This window comes from Podarcis raffonei, chromosome 6, assembly GCF_027172205.1.
Source record: "Podarcis raffonei isolate rPodRaf1 chromosome 6, rPodRaf1.pri, whole genome shotgun sequence".
NCBI classification, from domain to species: Eukaryota; Metazoa; Chordata; class Lepidosauria; order Squamata; family Lacertidae; genus Podarcis; species Podarcis raffonei.
This window is the reverse complement of record NC_070607.1, coordinates 72,906,712-72,918,247: the sequence shown is the minus strand read 5'-3', so window position 1 is coordinate 72,918,247 and position 11,536 is coordinate 72,906,712.

Genomic DNA, 11,536 nt, shown 5'->3' with positions numbered 1-11,536 from the left:
GAATGAGCAGCGTCCCTTTTTCCTTTCACTTTTAGAGTTCGCTTATTAGCACTGCTAAAATGTAACTTTTCCCATTAATAAATTCCGACACGGGGGTGGTTTCTTAGGGTTAGTGGACGGCGCTTCCCGCTTTCCGGTTTAGTACTTTTATCCTGCCCTTCCTCCAAGAGGTTAGAGTGGAGGAGTTCAGAGTGTCGATGCTGCGCACAAACTCCGGGCCATTTTGTCCTCCTAACAACCCTTTGAGGTAGGCAAGGGGCTGAGAGAAAGTGACGGGTCCCAGCAAACCCGAAGCGAGCTTCATGGTTGACCGAGGAGACTCTTAGGTCCAACAATTAACCCTACACAGCTTCCCTCTGTGCACCCCATATCATTGCGACCCTAGGATTGCAATCCTTGTTTCTAGCAGAGCATCTGCGTTTTTCATTATTGCTGCGCAACAGGCAGAAATTCAAGAGGCGGTGCCTTTTCCATCCTCCACTAATTCAGTGCTGGGAAAGCTTCACTCACTGGATTTCTGCCTGCCATTGAAATGTTAAAAGCTGAGAAAGCCCCTGCAAGAGAGAAAAAGTGCCTGAAGGACTATTGTGCCTTAACAGGCAGACGAACACAAAGTCAGTAAGGGGGTAGCAAGCTACCAATGAGATCAAGAGGTGGTATAGGGAAAGAGAACCTATGGTCCTCCAGATGTTGAACTCCTATCAAGTGCAGCCGCTATAGCCAGTGGAGTTGTAGTCCAGTCCAACAACATCTGCAGGCAATGCCAGATTTACATATAGCTATAGCTTAAGGCCCCACTCTTTTGGGGGCCCAAAAAAAATTTAAAGAGAAAAAATGTATGTACATTTCCAAAATATAAGATAAAAAACAAATGAAATAAAACCTACATACAGCAACAGTGTTTTGTGTTGTGTAGGCTCCTATGATGTAAATCATGGGCCCCGCCTGCTAGCCTGCTCCCTAAAATATCACTGGTTTGCTCATTTCTATATATAGGGTGCCTACATTCTGCATGTGCAAATGTCTTTAGATACCTATTAGGTCTCTAAATTACCATATAGCATATATTCAACACAAAAACAGCAACAATTTGTTGTTGATGAAGGACACCTGGACATATCAAGGGCCGCATTACCTTCAGTATCCTAGGGCTCATCAAACCTAAATCCGCCCCCGTCTTCAGGGCAGCTTAGTTGCCTGTTCCTGTTATTTCTTTGCAAAGAATGAATGCTGATTGTATTACAATATCAGGTTTCCCTTTGTTTCATTATCACATGACACAGTTGCTCCATTAAATGTAGATATGTATCGCTTTTTCTCCCCCCAGCTTCCAGTAGGTGGTAGGAAGATAAGCAGCTTGGGAGGCATCAAGAACTACCTCTCCCCATATGAACTGACCTGAACCCAGCAGTCATAATCTGAGGCCCTTCTTCATGTGCCTCTTCTGCGAGAGTTCCAGAGGGTGGCAACACAAGAAGGGGCCTTTTCTGCAGTGGCTCCCCATTTGTGAAATGCTCTCCCCAAGGAGGTTTGCCTGGTGGCTAAGTTGCATATCTTTAGGCACCAGGCAAAATACATTCCTCTACTCCCGGGCCTTTGGCTAATTAAACAACCTATGACCTTTTAAAAGTGTGTGTGTGTGTGTAATTGATTGTTACTAATTACAGGTAGGTAGCCGTGTTGGTCTGCCGTAGTCGAAACAAAATAAAAAATATCCTTCCAGTAGCACCTTAGAGACCAAATAAGTTTGTTATTGGTATGAGCTTTCGTGTGCATGCACACTTCTTCAGATATCAGTAACAAACTTAGCTGGTCTCTAAAGTGCAACTGGAAGGAATTTTCTTATTTTGTTTTGATTGTTACTAAGTTCTGCATTTTTATGTTTTTATATTGCAAGCTGCCTTGTGATCCTTGGGTGAAGGGCAGTGTAGAAATTTAATAAAAAACAAGTAATAATAAAGAATAATTATTTAATAAAAAATCAAGTCATTTTTTTTCTCAAAGCACGACTTCTTCACTGTACTAAATGTACAGGTCAGTTACTTGCTCCTGCAGTTGTTAAAAACAATAGCAAAGCTTTCATTCACATCAGGTGGTTTCTCAAAAGGAAGCAAAACTCAGACATGATGTGCTGTGCTGAGCTTGTACCTGCTTAGCCTTGAACAAGTCATTTTTTCCCCCAAGGACTGTTATGAAAATAAAAATAGGCTAATCTCCCTGCTGCATCCCACATATTTGTGGTGATGTCCGATAGGTGGAATCTTGTGGGTCCTTTTGCTGAGATGACTCCTTCTTGTCATGCCAAAGTCACCCAGCCTAGGAGGGCGCCCTTGACATGGAAAGGAGCCATGGTGGTTGCCTGAGGCAGAGAATTCCTCTCATCCTAACAGATGTTACTGGAACAGCATGTACCATGGTCATAACAGGAAGAATAGCTTTTATCTGATTTACAACCAGCCACCAGCCTGGTGTTGGTTACACCCACTCCCACTTAATCTTGGACTCATTTGCGCCATGCATGATAATGTGACACACCCAGTGGAGACTATTGGTCCTTTAATCCCTTTGTTGTTGTTGTTTAAAAAAATACTCTAATGTTGGGGAGACCACTTTATGCATCTGATAAGGTGGACTCTAGCCCATGAAAGCTTCTATCACAATACGTCTGTTAGTCTTCATTGCCACTGAAGTTCTTCCTAAGGATATAAATTATATTTGGGTATAGGTCTGATGTATTTCAGCAACTAAGGTGCCCCAATTGAAAGATTCCGTACCTGCAAAATGAAGGCAGGTGCTAATCAGCAAAGTAAGGGATTTCCAGAAGTCTTATATCTGGAAATAAGTCCCATTGACCTCAATGGACTTTGCACTGTTAACCATTTTGTCAAGATTAGACATTTGTTGTCACTGCCGGTAGATGGCGCTGATGTTACTTATAAACTCAACAAATGAAACTGATTTGTAAAAAAATGTTACATTAAAAAAAAAATACGAGAGAGACATTGCATATACCTTTGTAAATCAAGAAAATCTTTAAGCACCCTGGTTTATTTTAATGCGGCTCTGGTGATTTGAAAGGCAACACTCAGCCATCATATGCATTCTAGGTGCCACCACAAATGCAACTGCAGGATAGGCAGTCTGTGTGGTTTGTGCCTTCTTAGGAGTCGGTGTAAGAAAGCATGTATAAGTTGAAAGTAAATCCCTTTGAGTTTAATGGGAATTTAGGCTGCAGTCCTTCCTAGGGAGTAAGCCCTGTGAATTCAGCAGGCCTTAACAAACGTGTTGGAGTGTACTGCATCTCAAAGTGCATGGAACAGCAGCCTAAGGCACTGAACTTTTGTGGGACTTACTTTTGACTAAAAATGTATCAGCTAGGGCTTTGTAGCACTGTTTTTCAACACATGAACCAGAATGATCCACCTACAACAAGGTGACAGACAGGTTCCATGATTATGTAGCTCCTTTTTTTAAAAAAAAGGTAGCTTTATTTTTTTAATGTATTTTTATTTTAAAATTTCTTGATTTACAAAGGTATGTGCAATGTCTCGTGTGTTTTTTACATGTAACTTTTTTTACAAAACAGTTTCATTTGTTGAGACATTAGGAAGAAAAGGGGGAAAGAGGTGGAGGGGGGGAAAGATGAGGGGGGTGGGGTCGGGTGACCATGTTTCTATTTTACTTAATATATGTGGGGGTTTGTGTAAGCGTTGCTTGTGCAGGTTCTCTGCTGTTCACTTGTGTTCCTTTGGTGGTGAGAGAGGTTGGGCACAATCAAAAAACAATGGGAGGATGACATCGGCTATGCGATTAACCCCACTCAATGGACCAGAATGTGGTCTAAACCCCCCTTTAAATCCATATCAACAGAAAGAAAAGAACTCACTCTGAAAAATCACCTACAGGTGGTACCTAACACCAAGAAAACTAGCGCTAATACGCCCAGGAACCTCACCAAAATGCTGGAGAGGGGGCACCTCCACAGGCACATACCTCCACATGTGGTGGGAGTGTCCCAATATCCAACTAGTCTGGACAACAGGCATACGAGAAATATGTACAATAACCAAGCAAGTATTAGAAATCACCCCAGAATTGGCCCTACTAAACATCTTCCATACATCACTACTGGGAAAACCATGGCTTTAACTATACGGACCTTTATTGGCAAGGTGACGTCTCTACTTCTCAAGATGCTGTCTAGGCCTGTCATTGCCCTTCTCCCAAGAAGCAGGCGTCTTTTAATTTCGTGGCTGCTGTCACCATCTTCCAAGCTGGACCATAAAGAAGGCTGATCGCCGAAGAATTGATGCTTTTGAATTTTGGTGCTGGAGGAGACTCTTGAGAGTCCCATGGACTGCAAGAAGATCAAACGCATCCATTCTTAAGGAAATCAGCCCTGAGTGCTCACTGGAAGGACAGATCGTGAAGCTGAGGCTCCAATACTTTGGCCACCTCATGAGAAGAGAAGACTCCCTGGAGAAGACACTGATGCTGGGAAAGATGGAGGGCACAAGGAGAAGGGGGCAATAGAGGACGAGATGGTTGGATAGTGTTTTCGAGGTTACCAGCATGAGTCTGACCAAACTGCGGGAGGTAGTGGAGGACAGAGGTGCCTGGCGTGCTCTGGTCCATGGGGTCATGAAGAGTCGGACACGACTAAACGACTAAACAACAACAACAACAACAAACATCTTCCAAGACAACAATGCCCACTTGCACCACAAAGACCTCGTAACCCACCTACTCTCAGCAGCCAGAAACATCATAAGCAGACACTGGAGAGACTTGTCAGTATCTCACTCCTTTGGAGCACAGGTAGGAGCACAGGTTGGAGCACACGTGTTGGTCTGCCGTAGTTGAAACAAAATAAAAAAAAATCCTTCCACACACGAAAGTTCATACCAATAACAAACTTAGTTGGTCTCTAAGGTGCTACTGGAAGGCATTTTTTCCTTTTGAGCATTTATATAGAATTTATATAGAATCATGTTGTTTATGGCACCCGTCTTTCTCAGGAGACAATGGAGGAGTGTGCCTTTGGGGGTGAGGTCAAGCTGTTGGACATGGAATCTCGGAATCATGGAGTTGGAAGGCACCCCGAGGGTTATATAGTCCAACCCCCTGGAATGCAGGATTTATTAATTTATTAATCTGTCCCTTTGCTTCAGAGTGTGAGAAAGTGCCTATCTCTGTGTGTTGGATCAGCAAACACTTTGAATACACATTTCACATTCACTTATTTTTTAAAAATGCACATTGTTCTAATGGCCAGGGTATGCACCATGACTGCTGTTTACTCAGATGTAAATCCCATTGAGTCCAATGGGTCTTACTCGCAAGCAAACATGATTGTTCTGTATCACTGAAGCCCATTATGTTTCTCTGCACTGCATTCCTCTCATACTGAAATGAAAAATAGCTCAGAAGATGGAGAGAGCCACCACCTCCCCCGTTGCCTAGGCAACCAGATAAAGAAAGGTGCTAGCTTTCACATGTGCCTTCTGGCAAGTATTCTTTTAACACTCACTCCCCCCTCAACCAGCAATACAGCAAGGAATTGTCTAGAGAAAACAGAACGCGGTTCTATAAAGTCACAGAAACATTTCTACTCAAAGTAGGACCTCTGTTTTGCAAATTTTGGATAGAAACACTTATTTCGCCCCAGCCTGAGTTTCAAGGCCATCTTTCACCAGCCAGCTGCCCGCCATATCTTTTGGACTGGAACTCCCATCAAGCCCCAGCCAGCACAGAGGGTGTCAGGTTGAGGAGGGCTCACCTAGGCTGTTTAACAGCTTCATAGCATACAACAGGTGTAGCAGTCATCTCATCAATACATCTCCATGCCAAGAGGAACTGCACCCACTGTATTACCACCTGCTATGCAGCTGGTAAAGAAGCAGGAGTAACAGTGCTAATTTGACCAAGGGGTTCAATTGTGCCTTCACTAGCTGCAAAATGAATAATACTGGAGAAAATGATAGCTGAAAGCTTGTCACCGTTTTGTGACATCTTGCTTGGTTCTAATAAAAGTATTGCTTTTAAAATAGATTAAAATCCAGGTTTTTTTGCTTATGGACCAACTCATTTCCCTTTGATTTTTGTGCCCTGGAGAATTTAACAAACCTAGCCGTTCCCGGAGGGATCTACATACAGAGGAAGTTTTAATTTCTTTTCTGCCACGTTTTGAGGATTACATCCCCTTAAACCTACAGAATTTGTCTTCAGTTGTCTCTTTTCACCCAGATTGAACTCCAGCTATGCTAATATAAAGGCAAACATGTTTCTCTCTACTTCTGCTTAACCAGAAACCTAGATCTGGGTAACAGACAGGCTTTATGGTGATTTAAAATAGGGAGCCACCATGGTTTCTTTATCCCAAAATCTTTGGTATGTAATCTGATGTCTGTAGCATCTAAAGGAGGCTTTTCCAGTCTACAACATCCAGCTTAACACTGTTTTGGGCTGCACTATTTTATGACATTTCAGTTTGTCCTAATAAAAGTATTGCCCAGTGGTCGCCAATTCATACAATGGCACCTTAATCACTCATCAATATTATTACGGCATAAGCATTTGTGGACTAGATTGCACATGGTGATAAAGGTTGAGCAGTTGTAAGCAGTGAGGCCAGAGGGAATAAAATGTAAGTACTGTAATAATATAATGACAGTTCAGTTACGGCTAAAATGCATGCACAGTCACTCTTGACAGCAGAGGTGAGAGGTGATAAAACAATCAACTTAGTAATGGCCAAATTAATTAACATCTATAGTGGGGAAAAGAATTATGGCTTCTATTCAGACCCAAATGAATAGAGCTGAACTTCTTGATCAATTGCAATTCAGTTGCTTCCGTCCTCAGGAAATAGTTGCAATTAATACTTTTAAGCTCTGCTGGTTCAAAGATCCAGGTTGTATACTTAAGGCGAACAAAATTGTTGCAGGGTTGATGGCTAAAACAGTTTCAGGTGGTGTCTTCCAAACACCCTTGCAAACTAGCTTAATTAGAAAATCAAGGAAGTGTGCCACAATCTGTCATGAGGATTTATAAGAATCAGCTGCAGTGGTGCTACTTAAGAAGATTGCTGTTTATGAGGGGGGAAAGTAAGTAAAACTCTTAGAAGTGGGTTTTGATAAGTAAAGAAACCTACAGTGTTAAAAATAAGTAATTGCCTTTATTGGTTTCTGTTTAAAGGTTTTTTATGGGGGTGTGTGGAATAAGTATAGCTTAGCAGTAAAGTATTGATACTAAATTAGGAAGCTATCACTTCAGACCTAAGCCAGAAGAACTTCAGTTTTCTAGTTATTAGCCAGATTTCTTCCTTTGACTCATGTGAAACTATATTAGCTCTTTCTGAACTGTGTCTATTTTGGGTTATGATCTTGGGCAGAAGAAATAACTGCTTTTCTTATTCTGGGGAGATTGAAATATACCCTGTTAAGTTCTTGACTTCTTTTTTTAAAAAAATGTCTTTGTCCCCTTGTCAGCTTCCTCTACTCTAGGCTTTGCAGAGAAACTTGCCTTCGTAGAGGAGTATGCAGATTTCAAGCTAGTGGGGGGCAGTGTGAAGACTTGGCTTTTGGCTTTGCTGTGTTGCAGGGCCAACCCCCTAGCATTCAATGGAGTGAGACAACCGTGGATAGGCAGTGGCAGTGGCAAGGTGTCATAAGGCTAGGGCTCTGTGGGCGACACACAGCTTGTCATGCTTCTGTTAAACTAGTTTAGTATAATATTTTCTACATTAGTTGACAGCGGCTCTCCAGGGTTTCAGACAATAGACTTTTTTCAGCCTTACATGGAGGCCATAGGTGCCAACTCCCTGGGACCCTGGGTGCCCAAGCACCCACAAAATTCTCCATGAAGGGTCCGGGCACCCACAAATTTTGATGCCAAGGAGCATACATGCCCCTGGCACCCATGGTCGTGGGGCGAAGTGGGCACTCCTGGTGCAGGCAGCAGGGGGTTGAATTAGGAATCTTCCGTTTGCTCCACTTCTGAGCTCTGACTCCCCATTGCGAAAATGTTTTGGGCCATACCTGCAAGGTTGGAACAGCTCTGACGCCTACAAAAATGGCTGCCCAACATTGTTTCAGACAAGTATTGGAGCAAACTTGATTAATTTAAACCTAAGTCACAGGAGCCAGCTCCTAGGGGCCGAGATCCCTTCACCCCCACAATAAAATATTTGAGGGGGCTGCACCCCCAAGTTGATGGGCAGTGCCATTCAAATGGTGTGTGTGTGCCGTGTCATGTGATTATATGGGGCACGGCTTACCTGCCTCCCCACCCCAATATTTTATTTAAGTTGACACCCCTGACCTAAGTCCATTTTAGTGAATGCACATTGTTCCCTAGTGTTAAATTTTAGACTGGAAGCTCTTGATCGCAAAAAACCTGCCCTCTTCGACTTTTAAGTGCTAGATACATAATACCTTCGCTATACAGTGGTACCTCAGGTTAAGTACTTAATTCATTCCGGAGGTCTGTACTTAACCTGAAACTGTTCTTAACCTGAAGCACCACTTTAGCTAATGGGGCCTCCCGATGCGGCCGCGCCGCTGGAGCACGATTTCTGTTCTCAACCTGAAGCAAAGTTCTTAACCTGAAGCACTATTTCTGGGTTAGCGGAGTCTGTAACCTGAAGCGTATGTAACCTGAAGCGTATGTAACCCAAGGTACCACTGTAATCCTATACATGCACAAAGCATATTCTGAATAAATAAGCTTTGGATCACGCTGCATGATGAAATAAAATTATCTGGCATTAGTGGAGAAAAAGCAAGTGTCTAAATCTAGTTTGTAACTTGGGGTGATGGGTAACTGAATAAACAAAACTCCTTCGAATTCCATCTCCAGGTGCCCCTAGGATTCTGAAGACTGACCTCTTTTCCTTGGGAACCAAAAAATGTCTTCTCAAAACTGTTCTAGTTCTCTGTCACTGAAAGACATATTCGAAAATGGATTTCTGATTGGTGCTTCTGGTTACAGCATCTCTCCGGGTAGCAGCTGTTTCCTAGAAATGAGCAGCATCCCCCAGCCTGATGCATGTGACAGTGCAAGCAAGATGCAGAATGTGACAAAGGGAAGCTCTCTGGCTCTAAAGGCAACAGACTCCTCCATCAGCAGCACAAAGGAGAACCTGCAGGCCTCATCGGATGTTCTTGCATCTTTCTGCAAGACTCCCATCCAGGCATGTGCCTTTGACTTGTCAAGCTCAAGCTCTGCAAATGACAGCAAAACCAATTACACAGAGGGTGTGTTCCACAATACCAAATCTTCTACTCCATGCAGGGAAGATAATCCCTCTAAACCGACAACTGAGAATATGTCGAAGAGCTCTGAAATAAATGATGTTGCAGTCTTCAAGAAGCCGCCACCGCCACCACCAATATTGGAGATCTCTGGAATACAAGCCACTCTGGGCAATGTACTTTCTCCAGAAGCAAGCTTAGAAGAATTTGGGTCCCTGGGCTCTGTGAAGCTTGATACACCATCTCTGGAGATGTCAAACCTTGCCATGCCTCTGGGTGGTGGTAGTGCTGTGTCTGTTACTATTACAAGACACTAGACTCCTGCACTTTGATCTAATGTTTCACTGGTTGGGCAAAAGCTCCAGGTGGTTTGCACCATCCAGCCGTCTTGCTATGTTTCTTGCATTCTCTCTTTCCAGCTAACAAGTGAAGCATAAATGCAAATAAAGAACTGGTCACATAAGGCACTTGTGCTACGTGGACAAAGGCATGAAACCATCCAATAAGGAAGCACCTGGGCAACTCTGTCCTTTTCTTGCTGAAGGTAACTCAGAGGCCTGTGTGGTCAACCCTAACTGGTAGCTGAACAGCCATACTTCAGAGCTGAACAAGCTTTAGGGGGATGTTTTACAAGCCCCAACAGCCAAGAGGCAACCGCCGCTCCCCCCTCCAGCTGGTGGTAAATGGTTGTTGCTCTGCTAATGACTTGGAAGCGAGACTTGCGTATGCTGTTCAGCTTGTTGCAAGATTAGGTATTTTATGTAAACAGGCAGTGCCATTTCTCTGGACAACAATCATACCGTCTACTGTAAATAGAACGTCATTGATCATGTCTAGTCTACTCTGGTCTAGTTGGTACAGTGCCACATGGTTTATGATCATGTGTAGTGATACCTGCATGATTGAAAGCTTATCTTTTTTCCAGTGAGCACTTATTCACATAGTTCATTTGTCATGGCTTCCCCATACAATAATCACCTTAGTACAGGGTAAAATGATTTTACACTTTTGCAGTTCTACTTTGGGGTGACTGCCATCTTAAATACAAAGTTAAGTTTACACATGCTGCAGTGGTTACTCTGTAAACAGAGGCCTGTTCCCACTAGAAAGAGAAGTTAAGAAACATATTGCAGCTGTTATTCTAAAGCCCATTGTTCCAATTGCCTATCTTGGAGTGTGATGTCAAGAAATTGTGCTCATCTAAAATGTGGGTTGCAACATACTTGCTCCCCCAGCCTACTTTAGTCTCAGTTCACCCTTCACATCTATTTACTAATTCTCAGGGGATTGTAATGGCAAGAAGATCATAACCTCTAGAATGAGTCTGTGAAGTGTTCTTCAAATTGGCCATACTCTCAAGATCATAGCCTTAGTAACAGAACACAATTCTTTTCATCTTTTATGTTTTAGGATTCACTACCCTTATATTTTCAATTATCCCTCCAAGTGAGGAGGGACTGAGGCCTGACTGACCAAAATTGCCAAAGCAAAATTCCACATTCAAAGCATCCTTTTGAAAGAGCCTTCTTTTTTTTTTTTTTTAAGAGGATCAGAAATCACCCATACTGGTGAGATGCCATGTAAGATTCATATCTAAAAGTGAGAGTTTATAGATGTAATTTACAACTTTCTAACTTTCCAAGTCTTAGTATTGGCCTTGCAAACTTATATCATTATGTTGCTAAAATGCAGCAGCTGGAATGAGCATCTTTTGATTTCTTAAAATTGTATGCATTTCTCATGGCTTTTGACTGTTACTTTTAAGTATTCTAAACTCTAAGTTTTGCCAGCTCAGTAATACATGCATCTGTCAAGGCAGATAAGTGACACTAATTATCTGAAAAGGAGCAATTGCTTAGATGAGGTTGGAAAAACCACACACAGTGGGTGGGAGACATACACTTGCCTTTAGAATATACCAGGCATCCCCAACCTTCAGCTGTTTTGGACTACAATTCCCATCATCCCTGACCACTGGTCCTGTTAGCTAGGGATCATGGGAGTTGTAGGCCAAAACATCTTGAAGGCCGCAGGTTGGGGATGCCTGGAATATACTCTCCTAAACATCCACTCCAAGGCAATCCCTAACTTGCAAGAGGCTTTACAGGACATGGTTGCAGCAGCGGAGCTACAGCAAAGACCAAACAAGGCCATTAGTCAGAATGTACAAAATCTTGAGTAAAAAGGAGCAAGCAAGCTTGTGACAACACCCACCCTACTTATAGGTATATGCTGTTTGTTGTATAGCTATGCTTTTACCTTCTAGAAGATTATCTGCTTCT